The following is a 27346-nucleotide window of genomic DNA, read 5'->3' on the forward strand; positions in this document are numbered from 1 at the left end:
CAAATTAAAAAAAATACTTTCTCATTTCCTGCTTATTTAGATATAGAAAAAGAGATGCTAAAATTAAGAAATGACTTCTGAGCAAATATCAAATCCAGGGTGATGTCCATGGTATAGAAAACCAGAACAACAGTAACAATCCAGAGTGTCTCCTCTTTCTGCTTTGCCATCTTAAGCATGTGGATTTTCTGCTCATATTCACATAATGGCTGTTCCATCTGCACATATTGCATCTTATTACACATAGGAGGGAGGATGCAGCCAAAGGGCTAAGGTTGCATAAGTTACCAGGATCTCTCTGTGTCAATTTCAAAATTACTAAATAGTGGTTAATAATGGTAACTATCTCATGAGTCATTTGTAAGGATTACATTTGTTTATAAGTATAAAGCATTTTGAATCATGCTAGAAACATGAGTGCCACAATAGTATCTGCTTAAAAGGAAAGGAAACAAGCATAAGCATGCTGAATTTGTTCTTCTGATTGATAAAACAATAGCTTTTGCAAAAGTCCTGATTTGCAGAATTATTTTTACCTCATTTTGGCCAAAATTGAATCACATGGTTTTAACGGGGTACAATTCCACATTCAGGAGTATGAAAGCCTTAACAGCAAGGAAAAAGAAAAAAAATGGACATTGGATGGGCAGCCATGGTCATGTCCTGAAAAACCCACGTGAGCATATACTAGGAATTCTGAACCTAGCCTGAGGACCTACAACATATAATGTGAGCTAGAAATATTTAGCAAGAATATATAATACATATTTGTGACATAATTTTTGATAGTGATAGAGTACTTAGGAGTAATATTAGGGGATAACCATAATAAACTTTGAAGACTAAAGTAACAATGCATTTGCTCATTTAAGCCATTACGTGTGTATATAAACATTTTTTTCTTATACATACATTCACATATTTACAATTTCCAATGTTTGCATTCCTTCCTTTTTATCTGAGTTACACTCTGGTGTCATTTTTGTATCTTGTAGATATTCTTAAACATTTTTTTGTTGTACGATATCAACACTTCCTCTCAGATTTGGACTACCTAAAAATATATATTATTTTCATTTTGAAGGATAGTTTCAGTGATATGGCATTTTTAATTGACTTTTAAAACATATCCTAATATATTACTTCAATTATCTTTTAAGTGTTCATTGCTTCTGCTGAGAAGTTAGCTATTAATTGCATTGCTAATATAATTATAGAAAATGTTATTTTTCTCTTGCTGTTTTCAAGATTTCCTTTTCTCATTTGGCTTTATGCAGTCTGACTATGCTGTGCCATATATATATTTTATATATATATCACCATATATATATATATATATATATATATTGCAAAGAGAATATAGAGAGCTCACATATACTCTCTTCTCCCCAGTTTCCCTTAAGATATTAAATTACTATGGTACATTTATTACAATATTTTAATAAATATTGATACATTATTATTAACTAAAGTCAATGCAGTTGGTCCTTGGTAGCCATGTGTTCCATACCTACAACCAACCAACCACAGATGAAAAATATTTGAAAAAAAGAAGAAATAACAATGTAATAATAATTCAAATTTAAAAATCAATGCAGTATAAAAATTACTTATATAGCACTTAGACTGTATTAGACATAAGTAATCTAGAGATGATTTAAAGTACAGGCATACTTCAGAGATATTGCAAGGTTTAGCTCTAGACCGCCACAATAAAGTGAATATTGCAGTAAAGAAAATCACAAGAAATTTTTGGTTTCCCAGTGCACATAAAAGTAAAGTTTGCACTATGCTGTAGTCTATTAAGTGTGCAATAGCATTATGTCTAAACAATAATCTACATACTTTAGGTGAAGAATACTTCGTTGCTAACAAGCTCTAAGGCGTTTCTCTGCCTTTGCAGAGTCATAGTCTTGCTAGTAGAAGGCCTTGCTTCGATGTTGATGGCTGCTGCTAATAGGGTACTGATTGCAGAAGGTTGGGGAGCTGTGGCAATTTTTTAAAGTAAAACAATGAAGTTTGCTATAACAATTGGCCCTTCCTTCCATGAAAGATTTCTCTGCAGCATTCAGTGCTGTTTGATAGCATTTTACCTACAGAACTTTCAAAATTGGAGTCGATCATCTCAGACTCTGCCACTGCTTTATCAATTGAGTTGATGTAATATTCTCCACATTCATTTGCTTTTAAGCTACGTATGTGTTTATATTGAAAGTGGATTTCTTGTATACAACAGATTTGTGTGTTTTTTAGTACATTCTGACAACCTTTGTCTTTTCATTGATATATTTAGACCATCGACATTCAGTGATTATTGATGTAATGGGATTAATATCTACCATATTTATTACAGTTTTCTATTTGTTATCCTTGTTCTTTGTTACTTTTGTCTTCTACTCCTTTTATGCCTTTTACGGTTTTAATTGGGCATTTTATACGATTTTCTTTTCTCTCCTTTCTTAGCGTGTCACCTAGGTATATAATTTTTTACTTTTTTTAGTGGCTGCCCTAGAGTCTGCAATAGACATTTACAACTAATCTAAGACCACTTTCAAATAACACTGTACCACTTTACAGGTAGCATGACTACCTTAAAATAATAAGATAATCCTAATTCCTCCCTCTTTTCTGTTATATTGCTGTCATTCATTTCACTCATTATGGATGACATTGCTGTCATGCATTTCACTTATATAGAAGTATAAATAAACATATATGAAATAACATTAGCATACATAATTGAATACATTGTTGGTATTATTATTTTGAATAGACTGTTATCTCTTAGATCAACTAAGCAAAAGAAAGAATTCTATTTTATCTTCACTTATTCCTTTTTGGATGCTCTTCCTTTTTTTAATGTAGATCTGAGTTTCTGATGTTTTTCCCTTTTCTAAAGAACTTTTTTTTTTTTTTTTTTTAAGACGGAGTCTCTCTCTGTCGCCCAGGCTGGAGTGCAGTAGTGTGATCTAGGTTCACTGAAAGCTCCACCCCCCAGCCACCGCCCCGCCTGGGTTCACACCATTCTCCTGCCTCAGCGTCCTGAGTAGCTGGAACTACAGGTGCCCGCCACCACACCTGGCTAATTTTTTTGTATTTTTAGTAGAGATGGGGTTTCACCATGTTAGCCAGGATGGTCTCGATCTCCTGACCTTGTGATCCGCCTGCCTCAGCCTCCCAAAGTGCTGGGATTACAGGCGTGAGCCACGGTGCGTGGCCCTCTAAATTGACTTTTAACATTTCTTCTGAGGCGGGTTTACTGGCAACAAATTCCCTCGCTTTTTGTCTGTCTGAGCAAGTCTTTATTTCTCCTTCAGTTTTGAAGGACAATGTCTCAGGGTACAGAATTATAGCCTGGGTTTTTTTGTTTTGTTTTGTTTTGTTTTTTGCCTCTCAACACTTGTCTATTTGTGCTGTTATAACAAAATACCAGAGACAGGGTAATTTATAAAGAAGAGAAATTTCTTACAGTTTAGGAGTCTAGGAAATCCAATATCAAGGTGCTAGCATTCCATGTGTGGTGAGAAATTCCACGTGCATCCTCATATGGCAGAAGGGGCAGATGTTGAGTCCTTATATGGCAGGCAAAAGTGGAAGAACAAAAGGCCAAAAGAAATCTAAAAGCTTTGGAACCTCTTTTATAAAGGCGCTAACTCATTCGTAAGGGAGGGGCCCCATGACTTAATCACCTCTTAAAGGCCTCAGCTGTTAATACTATCACACTGATGCTCAATTTCCAACATGAAAATTTCACTCTACCCTCTTCTTGGATGGTTTCTGACAAGTTACATATGGTTTGTATCTTTGTTCTTCATAGGTAACAATTTTTTCCTCTGACTCCTTTTAGATATCATTATTATTATTATTGTACCTTTGATTTTCTGTAGCTTGGAAATGATATGCCTAGGCAGTTTTTGTTTTGTTTTGGCATTTATCCTTCTTGGTGTTCTCTGAGCTTGCTGGATCTGTGGTTTGATGTTTGTCATTGATTTGGAAAAATTCTCAATCATTATTGTTTCAAATATATTTTTCTGTTCTTTTGTCTCTTTCTTTCCCTTCTGGAATTTCCATTACATGTATGTTACTCCTGTTGTAGTTGTCCACAGTTCTTGGATATTCTCTTCTATTTTTTTTTCAGTCTTTGTTCTTTTCGTATTTGAGTTTTAAAGATTTCTGTTAAGATATCCTCAAGCTTGGAGATTCTTTCCTCAGCAGTGTTCAATCTACTAATAAGCCCATCAAAGGCATTCTTCATTTCTGTTACAATTTTATTTTTATTTTTTTACCTCTATCATTTCTTTTGGTTCTCTCTCAGGATTTTCATTGCTCTGCTCACATTGCTCATCTGTTTTTGCTTGCTGTTGACTTTGTGTGTGTGTGTGTGTGTGATAGAGTCTGGCTCTGTTGTCCAGGCTGGAGTGCAAATTGTGCAATCTTGGCTCACTGCAACCTCCACTTCCTGGGTTTAAGTATTCTCCTGCCTCAGCCCCCCAAGTAGCTGGAACTACAGGCATGCACCACTATTTTGTATTTGTAAATACTATTTTGTATTTTCAGTAGAGATCAGGTTTCACTGTGTTGGACAGGCTGGTCTCCAACTCCTGACCTCAATCCACCCATCTTGGCCTCCCAAAGTGCTAGGATTACAGGTGTGAGCCACCACACCTGTAGCAGATTAGGTTCTGGTTAATGAGTTAATGAGTTTCTCCTGAGCCTTGTTAAGAAGAACAGAGTGCTCTGAAACATTTCACTATGGCTCCCTTTCCCCAGCCTCTGCCAGAAGTGGGAGAATGTTTTCCTCTGATACTTAACTGAAGAACTTGGTCAAGTTTCTGAAGGTAAGACTCACAAAAGTATGGGGGCCCTCCATGACTATGTCACTCTGGAGTTTTTAACTCACATCCATGTCCACACCGAGCCTCCAGGAATTAGTTAATTCCACTTTCAGATTTTCTTGCCCCAGCACTGGTTCCTGCAGAGGTTTCAGTTCTGGAGTCTCTGCATGAGTAAGCCATGGCTCCCTTTGTTCCCCTGTCTGGCTCTCCAGTCTTGGGGGCAGTGGTTTGTCCTATGTCCTCACCTCTCTTGTGAATCCAAAGAGGGTTGTTGATTTTCCATTCTGTTCAGCTTTTAGCTTGTTTTTAGAACTGAGTGGTGATGTTCAGGCTCCTTATGCATAACCAGAAACTGGAAGTCCTGCTGGGCTGACTTTTGTTTATTCCACTTTGGCCTCATTGAGATGAAATTTGTAAATTAATGTTTTTCACCAAGTTTATGACATTTCAGCCGTTGTTTGATGGTTTTTTCTTTTCTCTTTTTTCTTGTCTTTAGTGCTACAGTTACACATATATTAGGTGTGTATACTAGATGGTTAGAGACTATATTAGAAACTATATTACGTGTGTATATTAAATGGTTAGATACTTTTTACAGGCATCTGAGGAACTGGTGTTTTTATTCATATTTTTTCTCTTTTTTTAGGTTTTGTGTATTTTTATCTCGTTTCAAGATAATTGAGTCTATCTTCTGTCATATTAAATCTGATGTTGAATATTCTAGTAAATTTTTGTTATTCAATTTTAAGCTCTGGATTTTTCCACTTTATAGTTCTCACTTCTCTGTTGAGAGTGTTTGTTCACTCATTAATTTCATGCTGTCCTTTGATTTTTTAAAAAAGTTTTCTATAATTATTGACTATAAAATAGTTGCCTTGAAGTTCTTATTCGCTAAATATAATATTTGAATCCACTTGGAGTCAGTTTCTGTGAGCTGCTTTTTTCCTCCTTAAACTATGAGTTATATTTTTCTTTGTCTATTCGTTTCTGGTTAAAAATGAGACACTGTACATCATAGGATTTTTGGCTGTGGACTCTTTGTGGATTCTTTGTTCTTCTGAGTACTGTTTATTTTTTATTCTGGTGAGCAATTAACTTGACTGAAATTAAAATGTGAGCTTTGTCTACCTGCAATGTTTAATAGCTGATGCCTCTGCTCTATTTTTTTTACATTCTCGCAGCTCATTTTTTAGCCTGGCTACTTAGTGGCTTCCCTGTGTTTACACAGTCTACAGGTCAGCCATGGAGTTGTTTAGAATTTATATTAAGATTTTGAGTTCACCCTTTTTGTGATATTCTGTCTTCTGTAATTCCCATTTAAGTTTCCAGCTGCTCAGTCCAGAGTTCAGCCCTCTGACCTTAAACCAGAGTAGGTTTTAGCTTTCTACTTCCCACACTGTATCCAGGGAGGAGAACATAGTCACAATTACTTCAGACTCTCAAAACTCACCAGGAGCATGTGTATCTTTCAAGGGTAGAATCTTCCTTCATGTCTGTCATCAGCCTTCAGGCTGCCCGGAGCCTACCTGGGGCCTGTGTAGTAATTGGTTAGCCAGAGATTTGGGCAGAGTTTATATTAAAAATTTGAATTTTAGCCATTCTATGGCTTTCTTTTTCCTTTCCCAAATTTAGTCATCTGTCACCTTGAGGTGGTAAGCTAGTGACTTTTCTTCACTAGATCTCAAGTTGGAGAATGCATTCAGACTAAATAGCCACACCACATATTCACATTCCTTACCCAATAGAATAATATTTTTTCAAGAATAAACTTTCCTCAATTTTTTGCCTGACTTTGGTTGTGTCTAATGATTTAATGTAGTATTTTTAAATAATTAGTATCTATGGGAGGAATTGACAACAATATGTACTGCCTTTATCAGAAGTCCCAAATATTTTGTTAATCATTCTAATTTCTATTCAGCTATAATAGCATTTTTACTTATGTGTGTACACATTTCTCTTAGGATGATGGAATAATCACTATTGTGTATTGGTGTGGCACAGTGTACTTACTTACCTACTCAAGACTATCTGAAGTGGAATATCACCTTGATTCATTTACCATAAGTCATTTGATTGAGATCATTTGCTTAAGTTTCCAAATTGCTCCTGTCCATGGCTGTCATATTTCCCCTAATAGTAAATAATTAATTCTCCACTAACCCCTCCTTCCATACCACTAATTTTTTTATGACCTAAATATCTAAATGTTTATTCTTTAAAAATAATTCTAATATCCAATTACTGAGTAAAGAATTTACAGAGGCTGGGCAGGATTAGAAGCAGTTGTAGTTGTACATTCCAATTTTTCTAGCCATGGTGGGGAGGGAGAGATTTTAAAGGAATAAAAATTAAAGGGTAAGAGCTATTCCTTATATCTTCCTTTCCACTCCAGTTTTCATGTTAGGACAGATACATATTGTGCATACCCTACATTTTTCCATCTTGCTAATCCTCTGCCAATGTGAAGATAACATTCCAAATAAGCAATGGTGTGAGAGGAAAAAGCATATTTACTTATTTACTCCTTTTGAAACTTTTTGATCACTGTCTTCATATGCATTATATGATATGTTATTCCAAATGATGACCAAAAAATTTTCTAGTTTATCTTATGACGTGTGATTGTTTCATATGTCTAAAAAGGTTTGAAACATAACAGTCAAAGCTTTGCAGCTTTAATATGTAAACATAGATTTAGTCTAAATATATAAAGGATAGATGTGTATGTGTGTGCGCATGAATGTTTGAAGAGTCAGTGTGATTGGGAATTTGTGAACATCTCTATATCAAAATTTATGATTCAAAGGCTAAGAATATGCTCTGTTATTTAAATTTTTAATATTATCTGACTAGAGAACAAAAGAGTTAAGCTGGAGTAGGTGAAAGTCAAGTTATTGTGTTTTACACCCTCTTTTCTGTAGTGCATTCTGAGCTCTTAAGAACATGATTGACACAATCTTTTTTGGGAATCTTGTGTCTTTAAGTAGAAATATCAGAAATGAATAGAAAGAATGCTCAATTTGTGCTTTTCTTGTCTGGTCACATACTTCTACCTCCAGCCATATGTCATTAATATAGCTAATGGGATTTTGGCATCAAATTAACTGGGAAGGGATGAAATAAATGTGGAGGCAGGCAAATGCCGATGATATGTGCAAGGAAAGCACTAGTATTTCTCTTGTTTAAGCAGCAACAGCTCCATCACCCCTCCTTGCAGCCTTCACTGACAGGGCTGGAGGTCCTTCTGTACATGGCCATGCCTCATGTATTCATGGGCTGCTGTGATACTACAGCCCCTTTTGTTAAGAACTGAAAATACAGCATGTTGCTTTGCTTCTCTCAGCTGCCATATGGCTTTGTGAAAACTGGCCTAAAAGGAAGCAGGAAGAAAGAAAAAAAACACTAGAAATAAAACAACCAACGGATGAAACTGATTTATTTTCAGCATTAAGAGATGTGGGCGGGGGCCTTTCAGAAACATAAAACTTTGCACTGAGTAGGCAAACAGGCTGCTATGTGACAGCTCTTGTATACTTTTTTTTAAAAAAAAAATAATATGTGGCAGAAAATAGAAGCCCCATTGTTTTACTTAACTACTGTATCCAATTTGAGTGAAATGGAATTTTCAAGCTTAAGTAAACTGACTGCCCAGTTTGCCAGTGTACTTTTTTAGTTTGACAAAATACTTTAGAACTTTAAAATATGTATTGAGCATCAGCCTTCTAAAAGTTGATCTTACTCTAAAAGTTTTGCAAATAATTCTAGACTGTAAATCACTTTATTTGAGTTCTTCTACTTTAAGCTTCTCAATTTAGGCAGTTACAGCACTCTTCTAAATTGCTTTAAAAGCCTAGTCGAATATATCTAAAGGATGGGTTTAGAAATGACATTTTGTCATTCTGTAAAGATGTGAAAAGAGTGCTAGAAAAACAAACTAATAAAGGAAATACATTTGAAAAGACAATCATATCTCTGAACAAATTTATTAAATTGATATATTTCTATTTTAAGAACAAGAATATTTGAGTTCCAGAATATTATTTTATCAGACTATACTGTTTTCAATTGTACATTTAAAATGATAAATAAAGGTTAGTGTAATAGAGGACACAAGTATACAGAAATAAAGATTGCTTTATTGATTTATTGATATTTGCGACCTTATTTTCTTACTTTGGTGCTTAAGTGTATATTGCTAAAACACATATGTTATTTTTTAAGAGTTTCCAGTATTTATATAAATCTAACCACTGGGTTATATATTCCTGAATTTTGAACTTTTATTTTAAACATGGGCTAAAATATATCAGGTTCAACTGAATACATAGGAGAAAGTAGGCTGTATACACTCAAGGAACTTCTTTCTTAATTTATGAAAAAAAATTCAGAGAGATAGCTCCATGTGGATGGTCTGAATGATATTGAGTAGCGTCATAGTTTAGCTCTATGAATCATAAATTTTTTACTTAGGCAAATCACTTAATATCTTCTCTCCATACATTCTTCTCTGTCTCATAATTTTCCTAAATTTCTTTAAAATATCCCTGTTTTGAAAATGGTATCTTGCTCCAAAGCCTAGAATTTAAATAGACAAAATTGATGCTGCTCTGAAAATCTTCAGATGTCTAGACAAAGATGCTTCATGAGATTCAGTACTGTTCTTCCACTCTTGGTGGGTAATTTCTTGGAGAGAAATTTGGCAATTTCTTTGGAGAAACCAATTGTATAATTTGTAAAAATACTTATCAATCTAAAATTAAATTATTTCAAGAGAAATGAAATTGGTGGCTTATATTGATCATGACATCTGTGTGTTGGTTGATTTGGAAGAGGAGGCTCGGGCCCTTACTGGTTCTATGTGCAAGTAGTTATTTTTTATACCATTTACCAGCCAGTTAAATTTTGAGCACCTATGCTTTGGGCTAGATTTGAACATTTCAGAGAAAGACAACATTTAAGAATCTTTAAATACTAGCTAAAAGTTTCATTTATGTACTACTTATGTTTGATATATATATAATATCTTTAACATAATATTCTTATGTATTTTTAAGTAATAGATACCTGTAAGTATTTAAGAAAGAAATGTATTGAAAAAGAATCTAAAAGTTAAAAAATGTCTTCTCTTGTTTTTCTGCATAAAGTAGATTTATTTTTATTAAGACCACATGGCATTTGGCAGTGTAGTTCAGAATTGTGAAACTCAAGAAGAGATTATATTACCTGAATTAAAAATACAGGGAAGGAGAAAGAGCAAAATTGCTTTCAAATAACATATAGATATATATTTGAAAACATATTCAGTCTTGAAATGTGCAGTTGCTACCAGCAATTCATTGTGACTTTAGTCTCTGTACATCCTTCTCATTCTGCAACTATCCTAACTAACTGGCTGTCTTCTGTATCACAAAAAATTAAGGTTCTTCTTTAGCAAAAATCTGGGAAGCATATGGTGGTGCGCAGATGTGTGCGTATGTCTTCCTTGTCTCAGAGTTCGGACAATGGCATGTTGCTTATGGCTAACTTTGTGTACGTCCAATTTTTGCTCCACATGTTTTCTAGCTAAGAGAAAGCAGAACTATAGCTGCTTCTTACTTACTTTGTCATTACTTGTTCAAAGGAGAACGTACTATAACAACTTGGTATTTTGAATGGTCTCAACAGAGGTCAGAAAAATCCTCTCTTGTATGATATTTTGAACCTTGATGATTTTTCTGCCTTATTTTCTTTGTTCTTTTTTTAAACCTTTGTCTTAATGCCCATTTTTAATCAATAAATAATTGTACAAATTTATGTGGTACATATGATGTTTTGATACATGCATACAATGTGTAATGATCAAATTAGGGTAAGTAGAATACCCATTACTTCAAACATTTATTATTAGTGTTGGAAACATTCCAAATCTTCTCTTCTAGCTCTTTAAAATATACGATAAATTATTAACTGTAGTACCCTACTCTGTTATCAAATACTAGCACTGATTGCCTCTTTCAAACCATATTTTTGTACCCATTAATCCACCTCTCTTCATCCCTCCCCTACTTCACTTTCCAGCCTCTGCTAACGACCACTCTATTCTCTACCTTTAAGAGATCAACAGTTTTATCTCCCATATATAGCAAGAAGATGTGATATTTGTCTTTCTTAGTCTTGCTTATTTCACTTAACACCAGGTCCTCCAATTCCATCCAAGTTGCTGCAAATGGCAGAATTTTATTATTATTTTTTATTTTATTTATTTATTTATATATTTTTATTATATTTTAAGTTCTGGGATACATGTGCAGAACGTGAAGATTTGTTACATAGGTATACATGTGCCATGGTGGTTTTCTGCATCCATGAATCTGTCATCTTGGTTTTAAGCACCCGCATGCATTAGGTATTTGTACTAATGCTATTTCTCCCCTTGACTCCCACCCCCCAACAGGCCCTGGTGTGTGATGTTCCCCTCCCTGTGTCCATGTGTTTTCATTGTTCAACTCCCACTTATGAGTGAGAACATGCGGTGTTTGGTTTTCTGTGCCTGCATTAGTTTGCTGAGAATGATGGTTTCCAGCTTCATCCATATCCCTGCAAAACACATGAACTCATTCTTTTTTATGGCTGCATAGTATTCCATGGTGTATATGTGTCACTTTTCCTTTATCCAGTCTATCATTGGTGGGCATTTGGGTTGGTTCCAAGTCTTTGCTATTGTAAATAGTGCTGCAATAAACATATGTGTGCATGTATCTTTATAGTAGAATAATTTATAATCCTTTGAGTATATACCCAGTAATGGGATTGCTGGGTCAAATGGTATTTCTATTTCTAGATCATTGAGGAATTACCACAGTGTCTTCCACAATGGTTGAACTAATTTACACTCCCTCCAACAGTGTGAAAGCATTCCGATTTCTCCACATCCTCTCCAGCATCTGTTCTTTCCTGACTTTTTAATGATTGCCATTCTAACTTGCATGAGATGGTATCTCATTGTGGTTTTGATGTGCATTTCTCTAATCACCAGTGATGATGAGCTTTTTTTCGGCTGTTTGTTGGCTGCATAAATGTCTTCCTCTGATAAGTATCTGTTCATATCCTTCACCAACTTTTGGATGAGGTCGTTTGTTTTTCTTCCTTGTAAATTTGTTTAAGTTCCTTGTAAATTCTGGGTATTAGACTTTTGTCAGATGGGTATTAGACTTTTGTCAGATGGATAGATTGCAAAAATTTTCTTCCATTTTCTAGGTTGCCTGTTCATTCTGATGATGGTTGCTTTTGCTGTGCAGAAGCTCTTTAGTTTAATTGGATCCCACTTGTCAATTTTAGCTTTTGTTGCCATTGCTTTTGGTGTTTTAGTCATGAAGTCTTTGCCCATGCCTGTGTCCTGAATGGTATTGCCTAGATTTTCTTCTAGGATTTTTATGGTTTTAGGTCTTACACTTAAGTCTTTAATCCGTTTTGAGTTAATTTTTGTATAAGGTGTAAGGCAGGGGTCCAATTTCTGTCTTCGACATATGGCTAGCCAATTATCCCAGCACCATTTATTAAATAGGGAATCCTTTCCCCATTGCTTGTTTTTGTCAGGTTTGTTGAAGATCAGATGGTTGTAGATGTGTGGTGTTATTTCTGAGGCCTCTGTTCTGTTCCATTGGTCTATATATCTGTTTTGGTACCAGTACTATGCTGTTTTGATTACTGTAGCCTTGTAGTATAGTTTGAAGTCAGGTAATGTGACACCTCCAGCTTATGTTCTATGTGTTTAGGGTTATCTTGACTATACAGGCTTTTGGGTTCCATATAAAATTTAAAGTAGTTTTTTCTAATTCTGTGAAGAAAGTCAATAGTAGCTTGATGGGGATAGCATTGAATCTATAAATAACTTTGGGCAGTATGGCCATTTTCACAATATCGATTCTTCCTATTCATGAGCATGGAATGTTTTTCCATTTGTTTGTGTCCTCTCTCATTTCCTTGAGTAGTGGTTTGTAGTTCTCCTTGAAGAGGTCCTTCATATCCCTTGTAAGTTGTATTCCGAGGTATTTTAGTCTCTTTGTAGCAATGGTGAATGGGAGTTTGCTTGTGATTTGGCTGTTTGTCTGTTATTGGTATATAGGAACGCTCATGATTTTACACATTGATTTTGTATCATGAGACTTTGCTGAAGTTGCTTATCAGCCTAAGGATTTTTCTGGGCTGAGACAGTGGGGTTTTCTAAATATACAATAATGTCATCTGCAAACAGATAACTTGACTTCTTCTCTTCTTATTTGAATACCCTTTTTTTCTTTCTCTTACCTGATTGCCCTGGCCAGAACTTCCAATATTATTTTGAATAGGAGTGGTGTGAGAGAACATCATTGTCTTGTGCCGGTTTTCAAAGGAAATGCTCCCAGCTTTTGCCCATTCTGTATAATACTTGCTGTGGGTTTGTCATAAATAGCTCTTATTATTTTGAGATATGTTCCATCAGTGTCTAGTTTATTGAGTGTTTTTAGCATGAAGGGGTGTTGAAATTTTTGAAGGCCTTTTCTGCATCTATTGAGATAATCATGTGGTTTTTGTCATCGGTTCTGTTTATGTGATGGATTACGTTTATTGATTTGCTTATGTTGAACCAGCCTTACATTCCAGGGATGAAGCCAACTTGATCATGGTAGATAAGCTTTTTGATGTGCTGCTGGATTTAGTTTGCCAGTATTTTATTGAGGATTTTTGCATCGATGTTCATCAGGGATATTGTCCTGAAATTTTCTATTTTTGTTGTGTCTCTGCCAGGTTTCAGTATCAGGATGATGCTGGCCTCATAAAATGAGTTAGTGAGGAGTCCCTCTTTTCCTGTGGTTTGGAATAGTTTCAGAGGAAGGATACCAGCTCCTCTTTGTACCTCTTGTAGAATATGGCTGTGAATCCGTCTGGTCCTGGGCTTTATTTGGTTGGTAGGCGATTAATTACTCCCCCAATTTCAGAACTTGGTCTATTCAGGGATTCAACAACTTCTTGGTTAATCTTGAGAGAGTGTATGTGGCCAGGGATTTATCCATTTCTTCTAGACTTTCTAGTTTATTTGTGTAGAGGTGTTTATAATATTCTCTGATGGTAGTTTGTATTTCTCTGGGATCAGTGGTGATATCCTCTTTATCATTTTTTAATGTTTATTTGATTCTGCTCTCTTTTCTTCTTTATTAGTCTGGCTAGCAATCAATATATTTTGTTAATCTTTTCAAAAAACACCTCCTGTATTCATTGATTTTTTTGAAGGGTTTTTCATGTCTCTGTCTCCTTCAGTTCTGCTCTGATCTTACTTATTTATTGTCTTTTGCTAGCTTTTGAATTTGTTTGCTCTTGCTTCTCTAGTTCTTTTAATTGTGATGTTAGGGTGTCCCTTTTAGATCTTTCCCCACTTTCTGATGAGGGCATTTAGTGCTATACATTTCCCTCTTAACACTGCTTTAGCTGTGTCCCAGAGATTCTGGTATGTTGTCTCCTTGTTCTTATTGGTTTCAAATAACTTATTTATTTCGGCCTTAATTTCATTATTTACTCAGTAGTCAGTCAGGAGCAGGTTGTTCAGTTTCCATGTAGTTATGTGGTTTTGAGTGAATTTCTTAATCCTGAGTTCTGACTTGATTGCACTGTGGTCTGAGAGACTGTTTGTTATGATTTACATTCTTTTGCATTTGCTGAGGAGCGTTTTACTCCCAATAATTTAGTCAATTTTAGAATAAGTACTATGTGGTGCTGAGAAGAATGTATATTCTGTTGATTTGGGGTGATCTGTAGATGTCTATTAGGTCTGTTTGGTCCAGAGCTGAGTTCACGTCCTGGATATCCTTGTTAATTTTCTGTCTTATTGATCATGTAATATTGACAGTGCAGTGTGAAAATCTCCCAGTATTATTGTGTGGGAGTCTAAGTCTCTGTGTAGGTCTCTAAGAATTTGCTTTATGAATCTGGGTCTTCCTGTATTGGGTGCATATATATTTAGGATAGTTAGCTCTTCTTGTTGGATTGATCCCTTTACCATTATGTAATGCCCTTCTTTGTCTTTTCTGATCTTTGTCGGTTTAATGTCTGTTTTATCAGAGACTAGGATTGCAACACCTGCTTTTTTCTGCTTTCCATTTACTTGGTAAATGTTACTCCATCCCTTTATTTTGAGCCTCTGCGAGTCTTTGCACATGAGTTGCGTCTCCTGAGTACAGCACACTGATAGGTCTTGACTCTGTAGCCATTTTGCCAGTCTGTGTCTTTTAATTGGGGCATTTAGCCAATTTACATTTAAGGTTAATATAGTTGTGTGTGAATTTGATCCTGTTGTCATGATGCTAGCTGATGTTTTTGCACATTAGTTGATGCCGTTTCTTCATAATGTCGTTGGTCTTTATATTTTGGTAGGTTTTGCAGTGGCTGGTACTGGTTTTTCCTTTCCATATTTGGTGCTTCCTTCAGGAGATCTTGCAAGACAGGCCTGGTGGTGACAAAATCCTTCAGCATTTCCTTGTCTGTAAAGGATTTTCCTTCTCCTTCGCTTATGAAGGTTAGTTTGGCTGGATATGAAATTCTGGTTTGAAAATTCTTTTCTTTAAGAATGTTGAATATTGGCCCCCACTATCTTCTGGCTTGCAGGGTTTCTGCAGAGAGATCCACTATTAGCCTGATGGACTTCCCTTTGTAGGTAATCTGACCTGTCTCTCTGGCTACTCTTAAAGTTTTTTCCTTCATTTCAACCTTGGTGAATCTCACAATTATGTGTCTTGGGGTTGCTCTTCCTGAAGAGTATCTTTGTCGTATTCTCTGTATTTCCCGAATTTGAGTGTTGGCCTGTCTTGCTATTTTGGGGAAGTTCTCCTGGATGATATCTTGAAGTCTGTTTTCCAACTTGGTTCCAGTCTCCCCATTACTTCAGGAACACCAGTCAATTGTAGATTTTATCTTTTCACATAGTCCCTTATTTCTTGGAGGCTTTGTTTGTTCCTTTTCTTTTATTTTTTTTCTCTAATCTTGTCTTCATGGTTTATTTCATTGAGCTGATCTTCAATCTCTTATATCCTTTCTTCCATTTGAATGATTCGGCTATTGATACTTGTGTATGCTTCACAAAGTTCTTGTGCTGTGTTTTTCAGCTCCATCAGGTCATTTATGTTTCTCTCTAAATTGGTTATTCTAGTTAGCAGTTCCTGTAACCTTTTATCAGGTTCTTAGCTTCCTTGCATTTGGGTTAGAACATGCTCTTTGGCTTGTAGTAGTTTGTTATTACCCACCTTCTTCTGTCAATTCATCATACTCATTCTGTGTCCAGTTTTGTACCCTTGCTGGCAAGGAGTTGTGATCCTTTGGAGGAGAAGAGGTATTCTAGGTTTTTGAATTTTCAGCATTTCTGCACTGGTTTTTCTTCATCTTCATGGATTTATCTACTTTTGATCTTTGATGCTGATGACCTTTGGATGGGGTTTTTGCGTGGGTGTCCTTTTTGTTGATGTTGATGTTATTGCTTTCTGTTTGTTAATTTTCCTTCTAACTGTCAGGCCTCTCTTCTGTAGGTCTGCAGGAGTTTGCTGGAGGTCCACTCCAGACTCTTTTTGCCTGGGTATCACCAGCGGAGGCTGCAGAACAGCAAATATTGCTGCCTGCTCCTTCCTCTGGAAGCTTTATCCCAGAGAGACACCAACCTGATGCTAGCTGGAGCTCTCCTGTATGAGGTGTCTGTCGACCTCTGTTGGGAGGTATCTCCCAGTCAGGAGGCACTGGGATCATGGAGCCACTTGATGCAGCAGTCTGTCCCTTGGCAGAGCTCGAGCTCTGTGCTGGGAGATCTGCTACTCTCTTCAGAGCCAGCAGGCAGGAACATTTAAGTCTGCTGAAGCTGCACCAACAGCCATTCCTTCCCCTAAGTGCTCTGTCCCAGGGAGATGGGAGTTTTATCTATAAGCCCCTGGCTGGGACTGCTGCCTTTCTTTTAGAGATACCCTGCCCAGAGAGGAGGAATCTAGAGAGGCAGCCTGACTACAGTGGCTTTGCCATGCTGCAGTTGGCTCCACCCAGTCCAAACTTCCCAGGGGCTTTGTTTACACTGTGAGGGGAAAACTGGCTACTCAAGCCTCAGTAAAGGTGGACACCCCTCCCTGCACCAAACTCCAGTGTCCCACATCAACTTCAGACTGCTGTGCTGGCAGTGAGAATTTCAAGCCAATGGATCTTAGTTTGCTGGGCTCTGTGGGAGTAGAACTCGCTGAACAAGACCCCTTGGCTCCCTGGCTTCAGCCCCCTTTCCAGGGGAATGAATGGTTCTGTCTCGCTGGGGTTCCAGGCGCCACTTGGGTATGGAAAAAAAAATAAAAAAAAAACCCTGCAGTCAGCTCTGTGTCTGCCCAAACAGCTGCCCAGTTTTGTGCTTGAAACCCAGGGCTCTGGTGATATAGCACACGAGGAAATCTCCTGGTCTACAGGTTGCAAAAACTGTGGGAAAAGTATAGTATCTGAGCCAGATAGCATAGTCCCTCATGGCTTCCCTTGGCTAAGGGAGGGAGGTCCCTGGCCCCTTGCACTTCCTGGGTGAGGCGGCACCCCACCCTGCTTCTGCTTGCCCTCCGTGGGCTGCATGCGCTGTCTAACCAGTCCCAGTGAGATAAACTGGGTACCTCAGTTGGAAATGCAAAAATCACCCGCCTTCTGCATTGGTCTTGCTTGGAGCTGCAGACCGGAGCTGTTCCTATTTGGCCATCTTGCCAGATCTGTGAGTTTTATTTTATTTTTTATTTTTATAGCTGAATACTATTCCATTATGCATATACACTGCATTTTCTTTATCCATTCATTTGTTGACATCCATCTGGTAGATTCCATTTACTGATTATTGTGAATAGTGCTCAAAAGAACATGGGAGTACAGACATATGTTTGAGAAAATGATTTCAAATCATTTGGGTAAAAATCAGAAGTGGTATTGCTGGATCATATGGTAATTCTATTTTTAGTTTTTTGAGGAAACTCCGTAGCGTTTTCCATAATGGTTGTACTAATTGACATTCCAATAAATAGTGTAAAAGCATTCCCTTTTCTCTACATCCATGACTACACTTGTTATCTTTAGTCTTTTTTTTTTTTTTCTAAATGGAGTTTTGCTCTTGTTGCCCATGCTGGAGTGCAATGGCACGATCTTGGCTCACTGCAACTTCTGCCTCCCTAGTTCAAGTGATTCTCCTGCCTCAGCCTTCTGAATAGCTGAGATTACAGGTGCACACCTCCACGTCTGGCTAATTTTTTGTATTTTTAGTAGAAATGGGGTTTCACCATGTTAGCCAGGCTGGTCTCGAACTTCTGACCTCAGGTCATCCGCCCCCATCAGCATCCTAGCTTGCTGGGATTACAGACGAGAGCCACCATGGCTGCCCAGCCTCTTTAGTCTTTTTTATATAGCTGTGCTAACAGATTGTGAGGTGATTCTCATTGTGATTTTAATTTTCATTTTTCTAATGATTTGTGATGTTGAGCATTTTTCATATACCTATAGGTCATTCATGTATCTCCTTTTGAGAAATATCTATCCGGATTGTTAGAAAAAATCAGATTATTATTATATTATCTGCTCTTGAGTTCCTTGTATATTCTGGTTATTAATCTGTGTCAGATGGACAATTTGAAAATATTTTGCCCCATTTTATAGGTTATCCTTTCACTCTGCACATTCTTTCCTTTTCTGTGCAGAAGTTGTTTTTTAGCTTAATGTAATCTCATTTGTCTAGTTTTGATTTTGTTGCCTGTGCTTTTGAGGTCATAATCCCTAATTTTTTTCCCAGGCCAATGTCCTAAAGCATTTCCCCAATGTTATCTTCCAGAAGTTTATAGCTTCAGGTCTTACATTTAGGTCTTTAATCTGTTTTGATTTGGTTTTTGTATCTATTGAGAGGTAGGAGTCTAGTTTTATTATGTTGCATATGGATATCCAGTTTCCCCAGCATACTTTATTGAAAAGACTGTCCTTTCTCCAGTGTATGTTCTTGGGAACTTTGTTGAAAATGAGTTGACTATAAATGCAGAGATTTATTTCTGGATTCTTTTTTTCTGTTCCATTTGTCTATGTGTCTATTTTTAAGGGAATACCTTGCTGACTTTGTTACTATAGCTTGGTAGTATATTTTAAAGTCAGATAGTATGATGACGTCAGCTTTGTTATTTTGTTCAGAATTGCTTTATTTGTTTTTTTTTTTTTTTTTTGGTAGGGGTATACAAATTTTAGGATTTTTTTTTCTATTTCGGTGAAAAACGTCATTGGTATTTTGATAGAGATTACATTAAATCTGTGGATTTTTTTGAGTAGTATGGTTATTTTAACATGATCAATTTTTCCAATCCATGGGCATGGGAATATCTTTCCAATTTTGTGTCCTTTTCAATTTCTTGTATTGATGTTTTATTGTTTTCATTGTAGAGATTTCTGCCTCAGTTTCATTTGTGATAAGAAGGTATAAGGAAGTAAAGGAATGCCTCAACAACTAAGCTTCGGATCCTTAAACTAGTCAAAATAATTCTCTTGTTGAGATTCTGGAGTTTTAAAAATCTGCCCCCATTTCTTAGTTATATAAACCTTCAGATTTATTTATTTTTGTATAACTTCATCTCTGTATGATTACAAATTTTTTATCAGAACCATTATGATTGTAATAAGCTCCAAGTGAAAATCTTCAATTATCTTACAAGGAAATTTTTTTTTTAAGTTTTATCAAAATATCTGACTGTGCCTCTCACTTTTGAATTTATATTTTGATTATCTGGTAACCATACTGAAAACATGCCTTATGCCATTATTGCTATAACATTCTCAGAAAATTCTTTTCTATATCTAAATTCCTTGTTTCAAGACTTGGATTGTTTCAAGATTATTGCTATAACATTCTCAGAAAATTCTTAAATTCCCTGTTTCAAGACTTGGATTGGTCAGGCATGGTGGCTCACACCTGTAATCCCAGCACTTTGGGAGGCTGAGGCGGGCGGATCAGGAGGTCAGGAGATTGAGACCATCCTGGCTAACACGGTGTAACCCCGTCTCTACTAAAAATACAAAAATATTAGCCACAGGTGGTGGCAGGCGCCTGTATTCCCAGCTACTCAGGAGGCTGAGGCAGGAGAATGGCATGAACCTGGGAGGTGGAGCTTGCAGTGAGCTGAGATCGTACCACTGCACTGCAGCTGGGGCGACAGAGCGAAACCCCATCTCAAAAAAAAAAAAAAGAAAAAAAAAGAAAAAAAAAAGACTTGGATTTTACCTCTATCAATACAAATTTAAACATGCATTATAATAGGTAAGATGATACTATGGGCTATGACTACTTGAGATGATAAATCTGGTGTTTTCTAGAACATTCTTTAAAACCATCCTCCACATTTCTTTTATAAAAAATTTTATAGAAAGTTTTATTGAGATACATAGGATTGATTGACTTCAATGCTACTGCAACAGGTTGAATATAAGATTTTTCTGACTGAATCCGTGATAAAATTAAGAATATTTAAGAAAGCCTCAATAGGGATTTTGAGTAGTATAAAGTTCTTTAAAAAGACAAGTTAGAAACTGAGTATCATTACAAAACTAGAAATTTATTTTTGGTGAGCTAAGTTATTTTTGCTTTCTCCAATATTTTATGCTCCCAGTATTATTGCATTGTTTTTAATCTTCCCTGGAAACTGAGAAAACAAGAAAATAAATTTTTAAAAATAATCAACATACAATAGGAGTCATTCTTAATTCCTTATAATTCATGTCACTCTGTTGACATTTATATTCTAAAAAAGATGTACTTGTGGGAAAAGTGTTTAATTTAGAGGAATTACATTTTGTGATGCAATAGTTATTATATCATGTAAATAGGAGTAATATTTGGAAGTGAGAGGATTTGGTACTTTAGGAGGCACCAGATCCACAACTAGGTACCTGTTCCAGCAAGACCTATAAAGGTCACACACAATTAAGTTCACTTATAATTGAGGTATAATTTACTATTAGAAAACCTTGTTTCCAATTTTATCTGTGGAACAAAAAATAGATAAAAGTTCTGTTGCTCTTCAACTATTTATTAACCATCTAACTTTGAGCAATAAAACACTTTCTGAGCCTGAAGTTCCACATCTGTATCCCTGGGCTAATGATATCAACTTTCTGTGTTGTTGTAATGATTTGAAATAATTCAAAAAATTACAAAATACATCGTCTAGATTATAGTAATCACTCACTAAATGACAAAATATAATCTCAAGCATATTTTTATTTTTGTGTGAAACTGTAAAACACCAGGCATTGTGCAAAATGTTAAATTGCAGGAATTTATTTAACGTTCTCAGTAGTTCTATGAGGCAGTCTCAATCGTTAATCTTAATTTTAAATATGAAGAATTTAAGGCTTAGAGATACTATGTTGTTCAGGGTCTCATGGTTAATACTAACTATGCAAATGGGTGTAAAACCAGTACTCTGTGACACAACACAAGAGTTCTTAACTGCTAGAATAAACAGTCTCTATTTTAACATCCATCTATCTCTGTTAACTATTATATTATTTCCAACTCAGCATTATGTGTTTTTAATGATGTATAAAGTTATACCTTATAAACTTACTTTGCTAATTCTAGGTCAGATGTATAGTGGTTATTACGCTACTTATCTGATCACAGGTGTCAACTTTACATTTCAGCTTCGAAATCTACCTGTCTGATATGGAATGGGCTAATTGGCATAATCCTTCAATAAAGCAGTTTAGTCAACTAAGAAATATTAATTATTATTATTATTATTATTATTTTTTGAGACAGAGCCTTGCTCTCGCCCAGGCTGGAGTGCAGTGGCGCGATCTCGGCTCACTGCAAGCTCCGCCTCCCGGGTTCAGCCTCCTGAACTACTGGGCCTACAGGCGCCCGCCACCATGCCTGGCTAATTTTTTGTATTTTAGTAGAGACGGGGTTTCACCGTGTTAGCCAGGATGGTCTCGATCTCCTGACCTCGTGATCTGCCCACCTCTGCCTCCCGAAGTGCTGGGATTACAGGCGTGAGCCACTGCGCCCGGCCAGAAATATTAATTCTTAAGTTGACTTTTTGTTCTTTGGGAAGATGTAAATATCAAAGAATGAAGACTTCTTAAATAAAGGAATTTAATAATTGGAACATTTTGCTTCATGCAGGATGAGAACAGATTGATGTTTGACAAACTCGTGAAGTGTTTTTGTATATCTCTTTTCGAAGACCTAAGATTTTGACTAGAATTGCCAGGATACTTCCTTACATATTTAAGTCTAGACAAGAAGCATTAAGGACAGGGATTCCATCCATCCTGAAGCAAGTGAACCCAACAGTAAAGTTGTAAGAACCATCCAGCTTGAAACATCTCTGACCACTTAATGATACCAGATGCTCTGCTGAAAAACTTTGAAATCTCTTGACATGTTTTTGATTTCTGCTCTGGATATTTCTTGGAATAGAAATCTTGGACTACAATTTATATTCTGTATCTATCTCTACTGGCACAATTACTCTAACTCATGACTCCAAGCTTGGATAATAGGGAATCCTTGGCAGGGAAACTTCTGTAGCTGGCTTTTAAAAGCTTTTTTCCCCTCTCTGTTCCATGAGTCCCTTAATTGTTATCTTGAAGACATAATACAATATTTTTCACCTTTCCTTTTGACCTAATCAAGTATTCGGACTTATTTGTATAAGTTATTTGCATTCCTGAGACATGCATAGCAATTTTGATCACTAATATATACACATTATGTAATTTACCAAAAAATAGTGACATGAAAATAACTTTTTCTCCTCTTAAGATGCTTATTATGACTCAAAAGTTCCCATGAGGCTTTATATTTTGTTAATCTTATTATGAAAAAAATTCCATAAAGATTTTGTTTTAAGTCTGAAAACATTATTTTGGGTCTTGATATTTCCTCAGCCTACTAGTGCATTTGCCATTTCCTTCAAAAAAAAAAAAAAGCCCTACTTGAGGGAGTCAAACTTGTTTAATTTCTATCAAAAGGTAAAATTTTATTTTGTAGATTTACCCTGTTGATTTCTGTCAGTAGATTATTATTAATGACAAATGATTTTGTTAATATTTTCTACATTTAACTATATGCTATTTACTTGGAACTCAAATTACCAATATACTGCAAAATTTCTTACATGGTTTCAGTAGTTTCATAAACGGTTAAAGGAAAGAATAGGATCACATACAATTTATCTTTTTTTCATTATGGAACAGGGATGCAACAATGCTGCTCTAAATTGGTTTATATTATCAGCATATTACGTAGGCTACACATAAAAATAAATCAATTTGTACATGAAAATTGATAATATGAACAAAAAAGACACTGGGAAGTAAACTCTAATATTTAAGCTTTTTTGGTGTTTTAATTTTTGTTTGTGATTTGTTTGGTTGGATGGTTGGCATTTGTTCTTAATTTCTCCAGATTGTTTTCTTGATATCAGAAGATAATTATACAATCCAACTTACCTGGCTGATATAGCATTTTCTAATCTGTAATGAAGTAGGTAAATTCTCAAACAGAGGCAGAGCGATTGCCTGAGAATTGTCACTTTCTGCTCTTAGAATACTTTGTCTTCCTTACAACTTGGTTTGACTTCTGTAGATAGGTTAATAAATATATGAGTTTTCCTCAACTATTACAGTAGGCAGGATATTAGGGATTTCTGAACACTACATAAAAATATTAAAATAATAAATAGGATTACATTCCTAAAAATAGCATATAAAATGTTGATTCTTTTAGAAATTTTCTTAAAATTGAAACTGGACAATGTAAGTCTTCCATTGTATTGACCAAAAACAACATTTGTGAAATATTTAATTTTATATAATTGTGCATCTTTTTTAATGGTATGCCTCTGATTTGGATTGAAGATGGATTAATCTATAAGTAATCACTTCATAAAATTATAATAAGTGACATTTTGTTTTTGTATCGTCTTTTCATAAGTAATAGATTTCTTCTAGATTTTGCTTAATGTAATATTGAGACTTCTACTCTCTTACATGTAAGACACCCCACTGCACATTTTTCCTTCAAAATATTAGCGAGCTTCCTGCAGCATGGAAATTTTAGTTTATAGGGATATAGAGAAGAGAGACAGCATAAAAAGTACTTTCATGTTTCTTTTTTGAATGATCACAGATGTACTAGAAAATGCATTAAAACACAAAGCACAATTATTTTTATTTTACAAAAGTGGCAATTACAATATCTAGAAGACAAAACGTATTTTGTAGTTATATAATTAAAAATATGTAAGCTACATTAATAAAATTTACTTTCATTATTAAAAACAAAAAAATGTAAGTCCACTTGCTGTTAAGGATACAGTTGCTGTAATTGAATTTTGGAAAAATTTGGAGTAAACAGTAGACTCAGGCAGAGCTGAAACAAATAAATGCATACAACATATAGCATGTACTATGGAATAACCTGAGGATTGATAGGAAACATTACCAATTGTTCTTTTTTTTTTTTTTGAGACAGAGTCTTGCTCTGTTGCCCAGGCTGGAGTGCAGTGGCACAATCTCGTCTCACTGCAGCCTCCATCTCCCAGATTCAAGTGATTCTCTTGCCTCAGCCTCCCAAGTACCTGGGACTACAGGAGCACACCACCACGCCCGGCTAATTTTTTGAATGTTTAGTAGAGACGGGGTTTCACTGTGTTAGCCAAGATTGTCTCAATCTCCTGACCTCGTGATCTGCCCCCCCTCGGCCTCCCAAAGTGCTGGGATTACAGGCGTGAACCACCGCCCTGGCTTCACCAATTGTTCTTAAGCGTTGTGATAGAATTTACTTAAAATTCACTAAGTGACTCATTTAGTTCATTCTTATGGCATTCAAATGGCATTCCACTTAGGTAGACTGGACAACAATGATACTTTGGTTTATATCTTGGGAAAAAAATAGTCGCAAGCAGCTGAAGCACCAAAGCAAGGAAGACTTGAATGCATAAAAGCAGAATAAGTGGAAAAATATGCAGGAATAATAAAAGCAGATACCTGATAATCAGGAAAATTGAGACCCCGCCTCTCAATCTGCCTGGATCTCCTTTCCCAGCAATAAGCCCATTCCACAGCTGCTGTGAGTATTGGCTGACAACTCTCAGCTGCTACTTCCTCCACTTTATCACCCCCACATCCAGACCTTGGCCAATGGGTGATTGAAATATTTTGATTGAATTAATATATAATGTTAGGAAAAGTAACTTTCATTGTTTCCTCATCCATGTGTAAATACCTCAGCTATTGGTTGCCTAGATGTCATTGTGACACAAGCACGATCGCTAGATTTTTCAAACTATTTTTTTGTAATAAAAATGATTCAAATCTTTCGAAAGATAAAATTAGTTAGCAAAAGTCTAATCTAAAGAATAGCCTTCCTCATTAAAATTATAATAACCTAATCAAAGGTAAATTTACATTGCAAAAAATCTTTCTGTCCTTTTTTAGAATTATCTATTTATATAACTGCCTTATTTACATTTTAATAAATTTCCTACTATATGTTGTATATACATGTCAACATATATATTATTTTCAGTAACTCTTACCTAATATTTAGGTAAGCTATCTTATCTCAACTTCTGAACCTGTATTTGAGGATAGTACAACTGGAAGAAAATAAAGAATGCTTAATCAGGTTCCTACAGAGATTCAAAGACTTTTAAAAGTGGTTTTATTATATCTGTAAACAAAATGTTTTTACCTTAATATTTATAATTATTAAGGTACTTTAGAGAACACTTTTTATTCATTTTTAAGCTTAAGCACTATAAAAAATTATTTGAGTTATGAATGAACCACACCTGAAACTGAGGAGATACTTGAACTACATTCCATTACTATAGCCATTATCTATTGCCTCAGTAATGTTGCATAATCTTTTTTTATTTTTATTTTTTTGAGACAGGGTCTCATTCTGTTGCGCAGCCTGGAGTGCAGTAGCACAATCTCAGCTCACTGCAACTTCCAGCTCCCAGGTTCAAGAGATTCTCCTACCTCAGCCTTAAGAATAGCTGAGACTACAGGCACTTGCCCCCATGCCCAGCTGATTTTTTTTTTTTATCGTTTTGTAGAGATGGACTTCTTCCATGTTGCCCAGGCTGGTCTCAAAATCCTGGGTTCAAGGGATCCACCCACCTCGTCCTCCCAAAGTGCTGGTATTACAGGTGTGAGCCATTGCACCCAGCCTAAAATTAAATCATTTTGATCGTGGTTGTATGTGCTGGTTTGATAATTCTGCTGACTTTTTTTTTTTTTTTTTTTTTTTTTTTTTTTTGAGACGGAGTCTCGCTCTGTCGCCCAGGCTGGAGTGCAGTGGCGCAATATCGGCTCACTGCAAGCTCCGCCTCCCGGGTTCACGCCATTCTCCTGCCTCAGCCTCTCCGAGTAGCTGGGACTACAGGCGCCCGCCACCACGCCCGGCTAATTTTTTTTTTGTATTTTTAGTAGAGACGGAGTTTCACCATGTTAGCCAGGATGGTCTCGATCTCCTGACCTCGTGATCCGCCCGCCTCGGCCTCCCAAAGTGCTGGGATTACAAGCGTGAGCCACCACGCCCGGCCGATTTATCAGGGATGGACCGGGCTCATGTATGTGTCTATAGTCAGGTGCTCCTCAGTTAAAAGTTGGCTTTTAGCTGATCTTGGCCAAGCCTTCTGTAGTGTCTGGGCTTTCACTGCTACACATGGCCTACTGGGCTCTGCTCATAATTCTATTAATGTAGATAAAGGGCAAGAGAGAGGAAATAGAAATGTATAAGCCTCTGCCCCCATCAAATGTGTGGCTATTCCGCTAGCTAAAGCAATATTGCCCAAACCCAGGGTCACTGTGGAAGGGTCTGACCAAATGCTGTAAAACTGAAGGCCAATAATGCAGTCAATCCATTTCAGTGGTCTGCCCTTCAGCTTAAACTCTCACTAATAAATTTTGCTCACCGCTCTTTTCTCTTTCATGGTTACACTGGTGAGCTTAGAGCAAACAGGAAGACATTTTCTGAAGTTTGAAGGAAGAGAAATAACCTAGTATTTTTAAATATGTAGTCTGGGAATATAGCATTATTGTAGGGTCTTTATCTTCTCAGAAGGCAAGACTCCAGTATATTTCTAAAAAAAAAGTACAATTATTTTAACTTGAGGCTCAAAAAAATTATGACGTGAATAAGTTGTTTTCAACTCAATTAAATCCAAAATTTGTAAATCATGTACCGTATACCAGTTATAAAAGCATATTTGCTAGACACATGGTATCAAAGTAAAAAGAATATTTCATAAATCATTGCTCTTCAAAATTTAAAATGTACTTGAATCACCTAAAGGTTTTGTTAAAATTCTTATTCTGATTCATCAGGCCTTGTGGAACACACAAAATTCTTCATTTTTAAATAGCTGCTAGGTGATCCTAATATTCCTGGTGTGGAACACCACTTTGAGTAGTAAGGTCACAGATTAGGCTTTTAAGAAAACAGAGCCTAATGTGGG

The sequence above is a fragment of the Nomascus leucogenys genome, chromosome 7b, assembly GCF_006542625.1.
Source record: "Nomascus leucogenys isolate Asia chromosome 7b, Asia_NLE_v1, whole genome shotgun sequence".
Classification (NCBI taxonomy): Eukaryota; Metazoa; Chordata; class Mammalia; order Primates; family Hylobatidae; genus Nomascus; species Nomascus leucogenys.